General features: G+C 40.3%; 1 protein-coding gene across 1 annotated transcript in view; it reads left to right on the top strand.

Annotated features, from left to right (window-relative positions):
• The window catches only part of LOC115588090 (teneurin-3), a 742,469-nt gene that overhangs the window by 357,747 nt on the left and 373,523 nt on the right, over window positions 1-11,199 (top strand). The window contains exon 5 of the mRNA XM_030428416.1: window positions 4,769-4,897. The gene's annotated coding sequence lies outside the window, so the exon portion shown is untranslated. The remainder of the gene's footprint in view (window positions 1-4,768; window positions 4,898-11,199) is intronic.

Below are 11,199 nucleotides of genomic sequence, written 5' to 3'. Positions count from 1 at the left end.
ACATGGTATGTCATGAAGGAGACAATGAATCCTTGCCACTGCAAAATAGTCCTGGCCTAAATCTTTACTACCTGTTCCCATTTTGTGACAAGTTGATTTAGCAATTTAGCATGCCCAGGAACATATTGCAACATCCTTAATAATTCAAGAACGCAAAGTATTATGTCAAAGGAGCAAATTAAAAGATGCCATGGTACAAAGTATGCATACATATACAGCTGTGACACATTTTAAAATCTCTTATTTTTAAATGGTTGTGGTGGTGAGATAGACAAATTAAATCACCATCACCTTTTTAAATGAATAAAATAAAGTAGGCTTGGACACAGGGATGGACAGGCAGACAACGATTCAAAGTCTGAAAAATAATGAATCTGTAAAACTTTCTGCAAAGAGTACCCTTGGCTTCTCAATACATATACAGCACTAGACAATTAAATGTTGTCCTTTTCTCTGATAAACTCTATTAAGTGCTGGTAGTAGATGCTATTCAAAGACACATAGTCTTAATTTGCAGTCATTTCTGGATTAACCATGATTCTTCATTAGGGGATATATTTTGGGTTGCACTAGTGGAGGTGGCATGGTGTGGCTAAACTCTTAAAATATGAATTTACACTTTATTTTGGATATATATTGCTGAATTAAAAATGTGTTACACTGTTCTGTTACTGCTTAAAGTAATATATCAATGTAATACTTGATTAACTTCATTAATGGAGCGCGTTCACTTATAGTATGTGAGCAGTGTTAGCCAGGTTAGACAATATATGTTTTGTGGCCATACTTGCAAGAATATATCACAGTTCTTAGGAAAGAACATTTAAGTGTTTTAAGTGAAGCTACATTTGTATAATTTAAGCTGCAAGTCCACACTGATTTTATGTGATTTTTAATAGAGGCATAGTTTAGGCTCAATATATGAGACAGAGCCCAGTCTCTTGGTATTTGTGATTCCCTGCTGGTAACAGACTCTGGGTACAGGCATAGCACACACAAATAAGGAGTGTATTTTTCTTTTGGAAACACAACCTCCCTATTGGGAGCAGTGTTGCTATTGCTTATCAACCAGCACAGAACATGCTTCAGCTCCCTCTGTAGTGGCAGGGGGTCTCTGTGTGTGTGTGTGTGTGTGTGTGTGTGTGTTTTGACTATGTACACCCCCACAACAAAACATTTCTACCGATACACGACCCCTGGCCCTGGCTGTCCTTGAATGTGGTCTCAGAATCACTAACACACTGAACACAGTGATTATACACGTACACACACACGATCACACACTTGCTTTACTACACTCCCTTGAGTATGTGGATGTTATCTCCTCATCTCATCTCACCTCATACAATGGGAAAAAGTGTCAATCTTTTGAATAAAGGATTTCCTTCTACATTTCAACGTGACATTAATAGTCTCTCTTAAGTAAAAGAAAAAAAACAAACTTTCATCTAAAACCGACCAATGTAAAACTCAGACCTCATAAAATTATTAAAAAAGTAAAAAAGACCCTGATGAATAGAAGCACAGATAATTTGGTTGTCCTCAACAGACTCAACATTTGAGGGAGAATGATGCACCACTAATGGCTTTGGCAATACAACTGGACTTTATCTAATGTGATTACAGTTTTGATCGGGCCCTCTCCCAGGCTCTCATTCGTGTAAGGGTTGTGTACTTTCAATCAATCAGGACAGCTTGATCAGTGTCCTTAAACTTCAAACTATGTAGCTCTGCCTAACCCTCTAGTGTCAGTTTTACATGTCAAAGGCTCTGCAGTTAAGTCGGCAATAATAAAAATGCAGGTTAGGTTTAGGAAAAGATTAGACATTCAGGTAAGTTCAGATAAGCAACATAAGTACATCAAGTAAAGTAAGTATGTCACACATAAGACATAAGTTAAGTCATGTGCATATGTGAATTTACTTACTTAACAAATCACTCGTGTCACACATGAGAAAGTCCAGTGTATGTGTCATCCAATTCCCCCGTCCACCCCAAACTTGGACTTTTTTTGCTCTTTATAATAGTGTAATGAGTGGCACATTAAGACGTGCTAGATGGTAGTGTAAAATGTGTAGTGTAGGTTTCCTGTGCTGTGTTTGTTGTGTTTGTAATGAGATTAGGCCACTGAAAGAGACCAATTCAAATCCCACCCCCAAGACACACAAACACACACACACACTGTGTTTAGGCATGTAAGTGATCACGTTCTGTATCAGATATTAATGCCAAGAGTGTACATTAAAAACAACCCAACATTTTAGCATGCGCTCCTCAGCTATGAGCACAGCTGTTGTGATCACTGTTGTTGTTTTACATGAACATGAAGCAGGCGGAGTCCTAAGAGCAGACAGTCCATTCCGGAGTCGACCTAACTTACAAAAGATGCCGCAAGACACTAATCCAATTGATGGTAAGCAGGTGGATACTCACATGTGAATTTCCCTGCAATGAATAGCTTGCCAACATTGCAGAATTAAGTAAGCAAAATTGTAAATCACAATGACGCTGGAGTCTTCAGTTGCTTCTCCTCCATTTGAAGCAAAATGGCTGCCTAGTGGGAGAGAAGATGGCATGGAATAAGATTGGACAGGAGTTGGACATTTAAAGGCCACAGGGGTTCAATGCCTCAAACGTCATTCAGAGACCAGGACACAATGTGCCCCCTGAAGAGTGAGCAGAAGCCGTGGAATGATACTAGACCAGAGAATTGCTCTGTGGCCCACTATGGCTGATTGCAGAAAGGTTGCAGCTTTAATTTGTATTTGTCAATGAGACACTGGCTGACTGTGGGGGTTAAACTCTGTAGTGTTTTGAGAAAGATGTTTTTTTTTTTTTTTAAATCTTACCACTGACAAGTACATAACATCTTTGAGGACTACGTCTTCTGACACTGCGATGCTTCTGTATAATATGGAAAGAACATTGAACATTTTCACAAGACAGGGACATGTTAACATTCAGACTTAATCAAAGCCGTCAGGGTTTGGGTGAGTAGGCTAGCTTCTGATGTCTTTGTTGTCACTGTAAACGTTAATTCATGTTTCATAGCATACAAGCGTGGATTTTGGTAGAAAAGATGTTAGGCCAGGTGGGCAGTTGGTCGTAGGAGTGCTAGACACAAAAAAGGACAAATAATGATATACATATATATAATTTAAAAAAGAAAATAAAACACACACACACACACACACATATACATATATATATATATATATATATATATATATATATATATATATACATATATATATATATATACACACACATACACACATATATATATACATATATATATATATACACACATACACACATATATATATACATATATATATAAATATATATATATATATATATATATATATATATTATTTAAACACTTTTTGTTTACAGCTGGGTGAAAATGTAACTAAATGGAAGTAATTCATTTCATTGTTTTTTTTGTTTTTGATGACCCTAAGAAAACATTGCTTCAAATTCATGGTACAATAAGGCAAAAAGAGAAAGGATAAGACGCTGCAGCCTTTCACACAGACTTTAACTGAGAGTTGGGGAGGATCAGGCATCAGACAATTTCATTTCTCATGATAAACTGCCTACTACCTTAGCAGCACCTACCTTTCTCGGGGTGTGTGAACTGGCTTCCCAAGGGACGACACTATGCCATGAAACAACACTCTACCATGGAACAGAATGAGACAGAGAGACACTGCTCGTCCATAGGGGGTCTAGCAGAGCTGGGTTTCCCTGTGGAGCCTGTGCTCTGCCTACAGAGTTTCCCATGACCATTCACTTTGTAGGGGCTTAGAACATGATGGCCCATGAAGGCTGAGTCACAATACACATGACAAGGCAAACCGACAGAGACAGTACAGTTTAGCTCTGCATTCAGTCCACCTTGCCTGAAACTTCACGCAATCTATGCTTTGTTGAACCACTTGCCCTTTCATAATCAGAGGAAGGGAGGCTTTACTCTCCAGCAGGGGCGATTCTAGGACCAGACGGCTGAGCACCCCAGCTCCCAAATGTGACATTTCTTATGAGTCATATATGGAATACAAAGGGGCTTTAGCATAGCCAGTGTCTTTACTAACTCCAAATTCATCCTGCACCTTAAACAAAAGAATACACAGAACTAACTAATGAGACATAACATGTTGTGGTCGACTCAACTAACAGAAGGTTCACTTGACCTATCTCTGCTCTGCTATATGTGTGTGTGTGTGTGTGTGTTTGTGTGTGTGTGTGTGCATTTGTGTTGTGTGAGGAGCCCTGCCCGACATAGTCTGACATAGCCAGACCTACATACACACCAGTGTCAGCGCTGTGAATTTACGATAAGCAGAAAAAAGGAGGAAACTTGCTCGATAGTAAATGACAGCAAAAATGCAGTTAAGACTTTGACATGGTGCTGAGATGAAACAAGGGCAAATGAATATGATAAAAAAACATAAATACAATATTTTGTTCACTGCAGGGGTATGCTAAGTGATAAATAACAATAATAAATATTAATTACGATTTGTATTGTTTTTCAGGGGAGATTAAATGTTAATAATAAATCTTGATTATGATCGGTATTGTTTTTCAGGGGAGTTGAAATTTTATCTGTGCTTTAGCAACCCTAAAAATGGTCCAAATCGCCTACTTTCCTGTCCATCTTCACTCATCACATTTTTATAATTTACACGAAATTATAGTTTTAAGTAATTTGCTGTCAATTTGATGTTATCTCCTTCTCTTGCACACTTTCTCGATCCCCCAGGTGTTGGTGTTTGGGTTTGGCTTCATTACACCATAACAGAGCAAAGAAAATCTGATATAAAGACAACAGCAACCTTGGAAAGTGGAATAGTGTGAATAGTGGCTGACTTCTCAAGCTCATAACAAACTGGTAAGATTTGCATTTCTTTTAAACATTGAATCTCATTTTACTTATATATATCAATATGTGAGATTTGTTTGGTCCTCAATTAACGGCATGGAACTGAAACAAAAACAAATAGTTGATGGCTGACTTCCCTCCTGTTTACACTAAAAGACTTGAATTTAATTTTCTATTCTTCTGTTACAATCTCAGTTACACTACAAATATGGGAATCTGCCCTGCTGTTGTACAATTGGTGGTCTGGTTGTCAGGATTTAATTGGGCTGTGCAATGGCACCTTCGGAGCCCTCTGCTTATGACAGCAAGTGGTGTCAGTAGTTAGGAATATGACCTTATTGAAAAGATGTATGTTCATTGGCTGTTAAATGTCGCCATTTTGCTTGGGATAAAACATTCCAACATTGGTTTGCCTTTTGTGGCTCATACAAAAACATGTCTTCCTTGGAAACCACACTACGCGAGTAACCAATTAGAATGCTGCCTGCACAGGAGGTTGACCAATCAGCTTTATGGCAGTTACCCAATCATAATGCAAGGTTTTACATATACACATTTGCTATGTAAAGTTCATACACAGATTATAGTGCATTGTTAGATTTTGGTCTTCACATGAGCTACATTTGGTTTAGGCTGACTGGAATGACAGTTACGTTAAACAGCTGGGAACAGTGGAAAATGCCTCACACGCTGACATCATGAGATCAGTCATGTAAAATACTATTCTATAAACATACTATGTGTATGCAAGTGTGTACTGTCGTGATGGAATGCTAAGCATTTGAATACTTATTTTATACAATATTTTATTTATGTTCACTCGGGTTATTTGTTTAAAGATCAGGGTAAAAAAGCCAATCAAATGTATTTACTTTGTATCTCATTTTGATATTATTCTTTGGTGTAAAACTGTCAAATACAAAGCTAAGAAAAAATGCTGAATTTAAGAAAAAATATGAACGTGAAAGCGAATTGAAACCAACATTTTTTTGGAACACCTTTTGTTCACACCGGTCTTTTGCAGGTGTATTAAGCGTAGGTCTATCACACATGTATGTCTCTCACTGTGTGTGTGTGTGTGTGTGTGTGTGTGTGTGTGTGTGTGTGTGTGGGTGTGTGTGTGTGTGCGTGTGTATGTGTTTGTGTGTGTGAGTGAGAACCCCCTCTGGTCCTTATTTGCGATCTCTATGATAGAGCATACAGCTGCATGTCAAGACAAACTAGGCCAACAGTAGCTCTGTGGAGATTGAGCTGCTGGCATTTGGCACCTGTTATCCAAACCTCAGAAGACTTTGTTTTATCATAAACTCCCAGGTGTGAAGAACTCTCCATCGCCTTCTATCCTGACCAGGGCCTCTTACTTCTATACTTTCTTCCTTTCCTTTTTTGTTCAAATGCAACGCATGTGGGTTACATGTGTATGAGAGTAACCCAGGCAACATGTTAAAGCAAAAGCTGAAGATTAATAATACTGTAAATGTTGACTCTGGTACTGATTCTCCATTCTGAAAAAATAAAATAAAATGACATTAAAGCATATATAAAATAGCAGCAAATATGCTGTATTGTTTGTTTTTTCAATCCTAGGCAGCTCTGGGAGGCCTGTGTCCAGATGTTTTTGGCTTGGTAGGTGCAAGTGGGGCACTGTAATCCTACAGAAATAACTGTCAGAATAGCATTAATTTACCATTTCTTACATTCCTGTTTTTAACACGTTCACTTGAAAGCTAAATGGGCCTTCCAATTACATATTAGAAATTTGATTTAAAGCTTTCATCCTTGAACCTACCAAAGAAGGCTATGATACATACACAAGACGATAAGGCACATTCAAGGTTTGTCCACACAATAATAAGCTTGTAATAAGTAATAAGGACAAAATATTGTAGGGACATAAACCCAACCAGTTATTTTTCATTTTACAGTATGTTGTGACATGACATTTACATTTAGGTCATTTAGCAGATGCTTTTGTCCAACACAACTTACAATAAGTACATTTGTCACAAGAAAGAAACCACGACATATCACCAGTAAAAAACAGTGCGTTTACATGACACTCAAGAAAACTGAATCACTATGATCGGATTTTTATGATGCATGTATACACCTTAGTCTGACTAAAATCGGACCGGATCGTATTTCTCATAGTCGGATTAAAACACCTGGATTATTCGATTGATAGGCACATTACTCGTGCATGTATACGTTGCATCAGATCGGATTTTGTGTTCTGCGCAGGCTCGAGATTTTTTTCTCGGGGCCATGAGCCGGAAGTAGAAAGACGGCAGCGGCGTCTTTCCTCCGAAATAACCGCAAGCAAGAGCGCCGTTGTGCATCTAGTTTGTGTAATTATCATGTACACCATATACGAAATGTACAAAGATGTAGCTTCGTCTTGCTCTTCGTACGCATCTTTCTCGAATGCCGAGGCAGAGTTTGTTGTTGCTGGTGATGTAAAAAAGGTCAGCCGGAGGTGGCTCTATTACCACTAGTTGAAATGGGTACAGCGCCACCTATCGGGTGCAGTTTCATTGATGACCTTGAAGACCAGCATCTTCGTCTTGAATCGGATGTGGGCTGTAACAGGAAGCCAGTGGGGGTCACGGAGGAGGAGAGTCAATGAGGCTGGGAGTCCAGCCACAAGAGAAAATTATAATAGTCTAGGCGGGAGATGACCAGCATTTGGACCAGGAGTTGCATTGTGTCACGTAAGCAAAGACCGGATCCTGCGGATGTTGTAAAGGGCAAATCTGCAGGATCGGGCCACAGCAGTGATGTTGGGGGCACAGGACAGTCCCTCATCAAGGCTTACAGCAACGTTCCTCGCCACCGAGGAAGGCGATACCGTGACATACAGGGCAGTGTTTTCATAAGATGAAGAGGAGTTCAGTTTTACTAAGGTTGATTTTGAGGTGATGTGCAACTGTCCAAGTGGAGATGCCTACCAGACATTCCAGGATGCGTGTTGCAACGAGGGTGTTGGAGGAGGATGAGGGAAAAGAGAGCATCACTTGGGTGTCGTCTGCATAACAGTGGTAAGCCGATCCATGTGATGTGATTGCTGAGCCTAGTGATCTAGTGTATAATAAAAACAGAAGCAGTCCTAATACTGAGCCTTAAGGGACACCAGTTTCCAGAAAGGGTCCAGGGTTTGGACTAGGATCCATTCCAAGTGACTTGAAAGATGTGATTTGTCAGACATGATATGAACCAGGTTAGAGCAGAGTTAGAAATGCCAAGTTCAGCCAAAAAGGAGAGCAGAGGAGAGGAGGATTTGGTGGTCTCAGCGGAGTGAGCAGTCCTGAAGCCTGACTGATCAGGGTCAAGGAAGTCATTTTGTGAACGAGAGGACAGTTGGTTGTAGACTGCGCGTTCGAGGGTTTTAGAGACGAATGAAAGAAGAGATACAGGTCTGTCACGTTGGTCCCCGGCCCAGTGGGAGTGGAGAGGGGAAGAGTGTGAGGTCAAATGTGGATAAGTCGATTAACTTAGATGAGTGCAGCTTTCTGGATGGATGTTGAAGTCACCCAGGACACTGAGTGGTATGCCATCGTCAGGGAAGCAGCTTCGGAGGGCATCCATCTCATCAATGAACTCACGGAGAGGACGTGTAAATGTAAAGTTGAAAGGAAGGGTGACAGAGACAGCATGGAATTAAAATGAAGATCTGAGTAGTTGGTCCAGGGTAAGGACCTGGTAGGACCATGTGGGTGAGATGAGGAGGCCAGTTCCTCCTTCTTGACCTGTTTGTCACGGGGAGTTTGAGAATGATCAGGCAGTTGAGAGGTGATCCAAATCTCCATAAGAGCCAGGAAGTGGTGAGTCTGCAGAGAGGCATAGGCTGAAATGGTGTCCGCCTTCTTGACTGCAGACTGGCAGTTCCATGGTCCCCCTAGTACTTAAATTTAAGTACTGGTGGAGAGGGTTGGATAGTAGAGATTGGCTGGGTTACAGCCTCGAGCAATGTGTCTCCATTGAAATCTTCTCTGTATAGATACAAACCCCAATTCCAATGAAGTTGGGACGTTGTGTAAAACATAAATAAAAACAGAATACAATGATTTGCAAATCCTTTTCAACTTAAATTCAATTGAATACACTACAAAGACAGGATATTTAATGTTCAAACTGATACACTTTTTTTTTCTTTTTTTTTAAATATTCACTCATTTTAAATTTGATGCCTGCAACACGTTCCAAAATAGCTGGGACAGCAGCAACACAAGACTGGGAAAGTTGAGGAATGCTTAAAAAACACCTGTTTGGAACATTCCACAGGTGAACAGGTTAATTGGAAACAGGTGAGTGCCATGATTGGGTATAAAAGGAGCATCCCCGAAAGGCGCAGCTGTTCACAAGTAAGGATGGGGTTCGCCACTTTGTGAACAACTGTGCGAGCAAATAGTCTTACAGTTTATGAACAACATTTCTCAACACACAGTTGCAAGAAATTTAGGGACTGCATCATCTACAGTCCATAATATCATCAAAAGAAGAGGAGAAATCTCTGCACACAAGCGGCAAGGCCAAAAACCAGCACTGAATGCCTGTGACCTTCGATCCCTCAGGTGGCACTGTATTAAAACCGACATCATTCTGTCAAGGATATTACCACGTGGGCTCGGGAACACTTCAGAAAACCACTGTCAGTTAACACAGTTCGTCGCTACATCTACAAGTGCAAGTAAAAACTCTACCATGCAAAGTGAAAGCCCTATATCAACAACATTCAGAAATGTCACCGGCTTCTCTGGGCCTGAGCTCATCTGAGATGGACTGATGCAAAGTGGAAAAGTGTGCTGTGGTTGACGAGTCCATATTTCAAATAGTTTTTGGAAATCATGGACATTGTGTCCTCCGGGCCAAAGAGGAAAAGGACCATCCTGATTGTTTTCAGTGCAAAGTTCAAAAGCAAGCATCTGTGATGATATGGGGGTGTGTTAGTGCTCATGGCATTGGTAACTTGCACATCTGTGAAGGCACCATAAATGCTTAAAGGTACATACAGGGTTAAGGTGGAGCAACATATGCTGCCATCCTCAGGGACATCCCTACTTATTTCAGCAAGACAATGCCAAGCCACATTCTGCACATGTTACAACAGCGTGGCTTCGTAGTAAAAGAATGCGGGTACTAGACTGGCCTGCCTGCAGTCTAGACCTGTCTCCCATTGGAAATGTGTGGCACATTATGACTGTTGAGCAACTTAAGTCGTATATCAAGCAAGAATGGGAAAGAATTCCACCTACAAAGCTTAAAAAATTAGTGTCCTCAGTTCCTAAACGCTTATTGAGTGTTGTTAAAAGGAAAGGTGATGTAACACAGTGGTTCTTTTGGAATGTGTTGCAGGCATCAAATTCAAAATGAGTGAATATTTGCAAAAAAATAATAAAGTTTATCAGTTTGAACATTAAATATCTTGTCTTTGTCGTGTATTGAATTGAATATAAGTTGAAAAGGATTTGCAATTTGCGAATTGGGGTTTGTATTACAATACAATCAGTGTGAGGACATGCAAAAACACATTACTTTAAAAAAGTAGTTAGTTATAGTTACTAGTTACTTCTTCCAAAAAGTAACTGAGTTAGTTACGGAATTACTCCACTATAAAAGTAACTAGTTACCAGGAAAAGTAAAAAGTTACTTTTAATTATTTAATTATTCCCCCTTTTGAGCTCGGCATTCACTTTAGCATTCTCGGCATCCATGTATTTAGAAAATGTCTTTCTGCATGGCGGACCGGCTCCTGTTCTCCCCGATATTTTTGCCAGTGAGTGCTCTGAAGGAGTCTGAGTCATCTGTTGATAACAGGAGCATGTTCTCAACAACATACCTGCATATCATTGCATTCAGTTAAGTCTGTGTCGAGTTTTTGTGAAGCTGGAGCAGAAAATTCCAGCTGTAGCTGCTTGGACAGCTCTGTGTCCTTCTTTGTTAGCGGGGCTCACGTTAGCCACACCTGGCCTGCTGTCATCATCAACAGTGTCAACAACGGTGTTTTTGGCCACTAGTTTTGTAGAAGCGTGTGCCTTTGAGAGATGATTCATTAGATTAGAGTTGCTTACAACAGACATAGACAAAAGAGATTAAAGTAGTGTCTGTACTTCCACTTAGAAAACGCCAACTTTCCCTCCGGACTCGCCATTGCTGCAGTTCATCGCTGCTAGTTTGTGTGGTGAGGCTGCTGTGTGCGTGTGAGGTTTGTGTGTAAACTGAACACTGCCTCTGATTGGCTTTCGAACTCTCACTCTACCTTAGAGAGCTAATCACCATCACTTATGCAGTTGTCCCGCCCCTCCCTCCTCCCT

Source organism: Sparus aurata, chromosome 1 (assembly GCF_900880675.1).
Source record: "Sparus aurata chromosome 1, fSpaAur1.1, whole genome shotgun sequence".
NCBI classification, from domain to species: Eukaryota; Metazoa; Chordata; class Actinopteri; order Spariformes; family Sparidae; genus Sparus; species Sparus aurata.
This window is presented reverse-complemented; position numbering and strand designations above follow the sequence as displayed.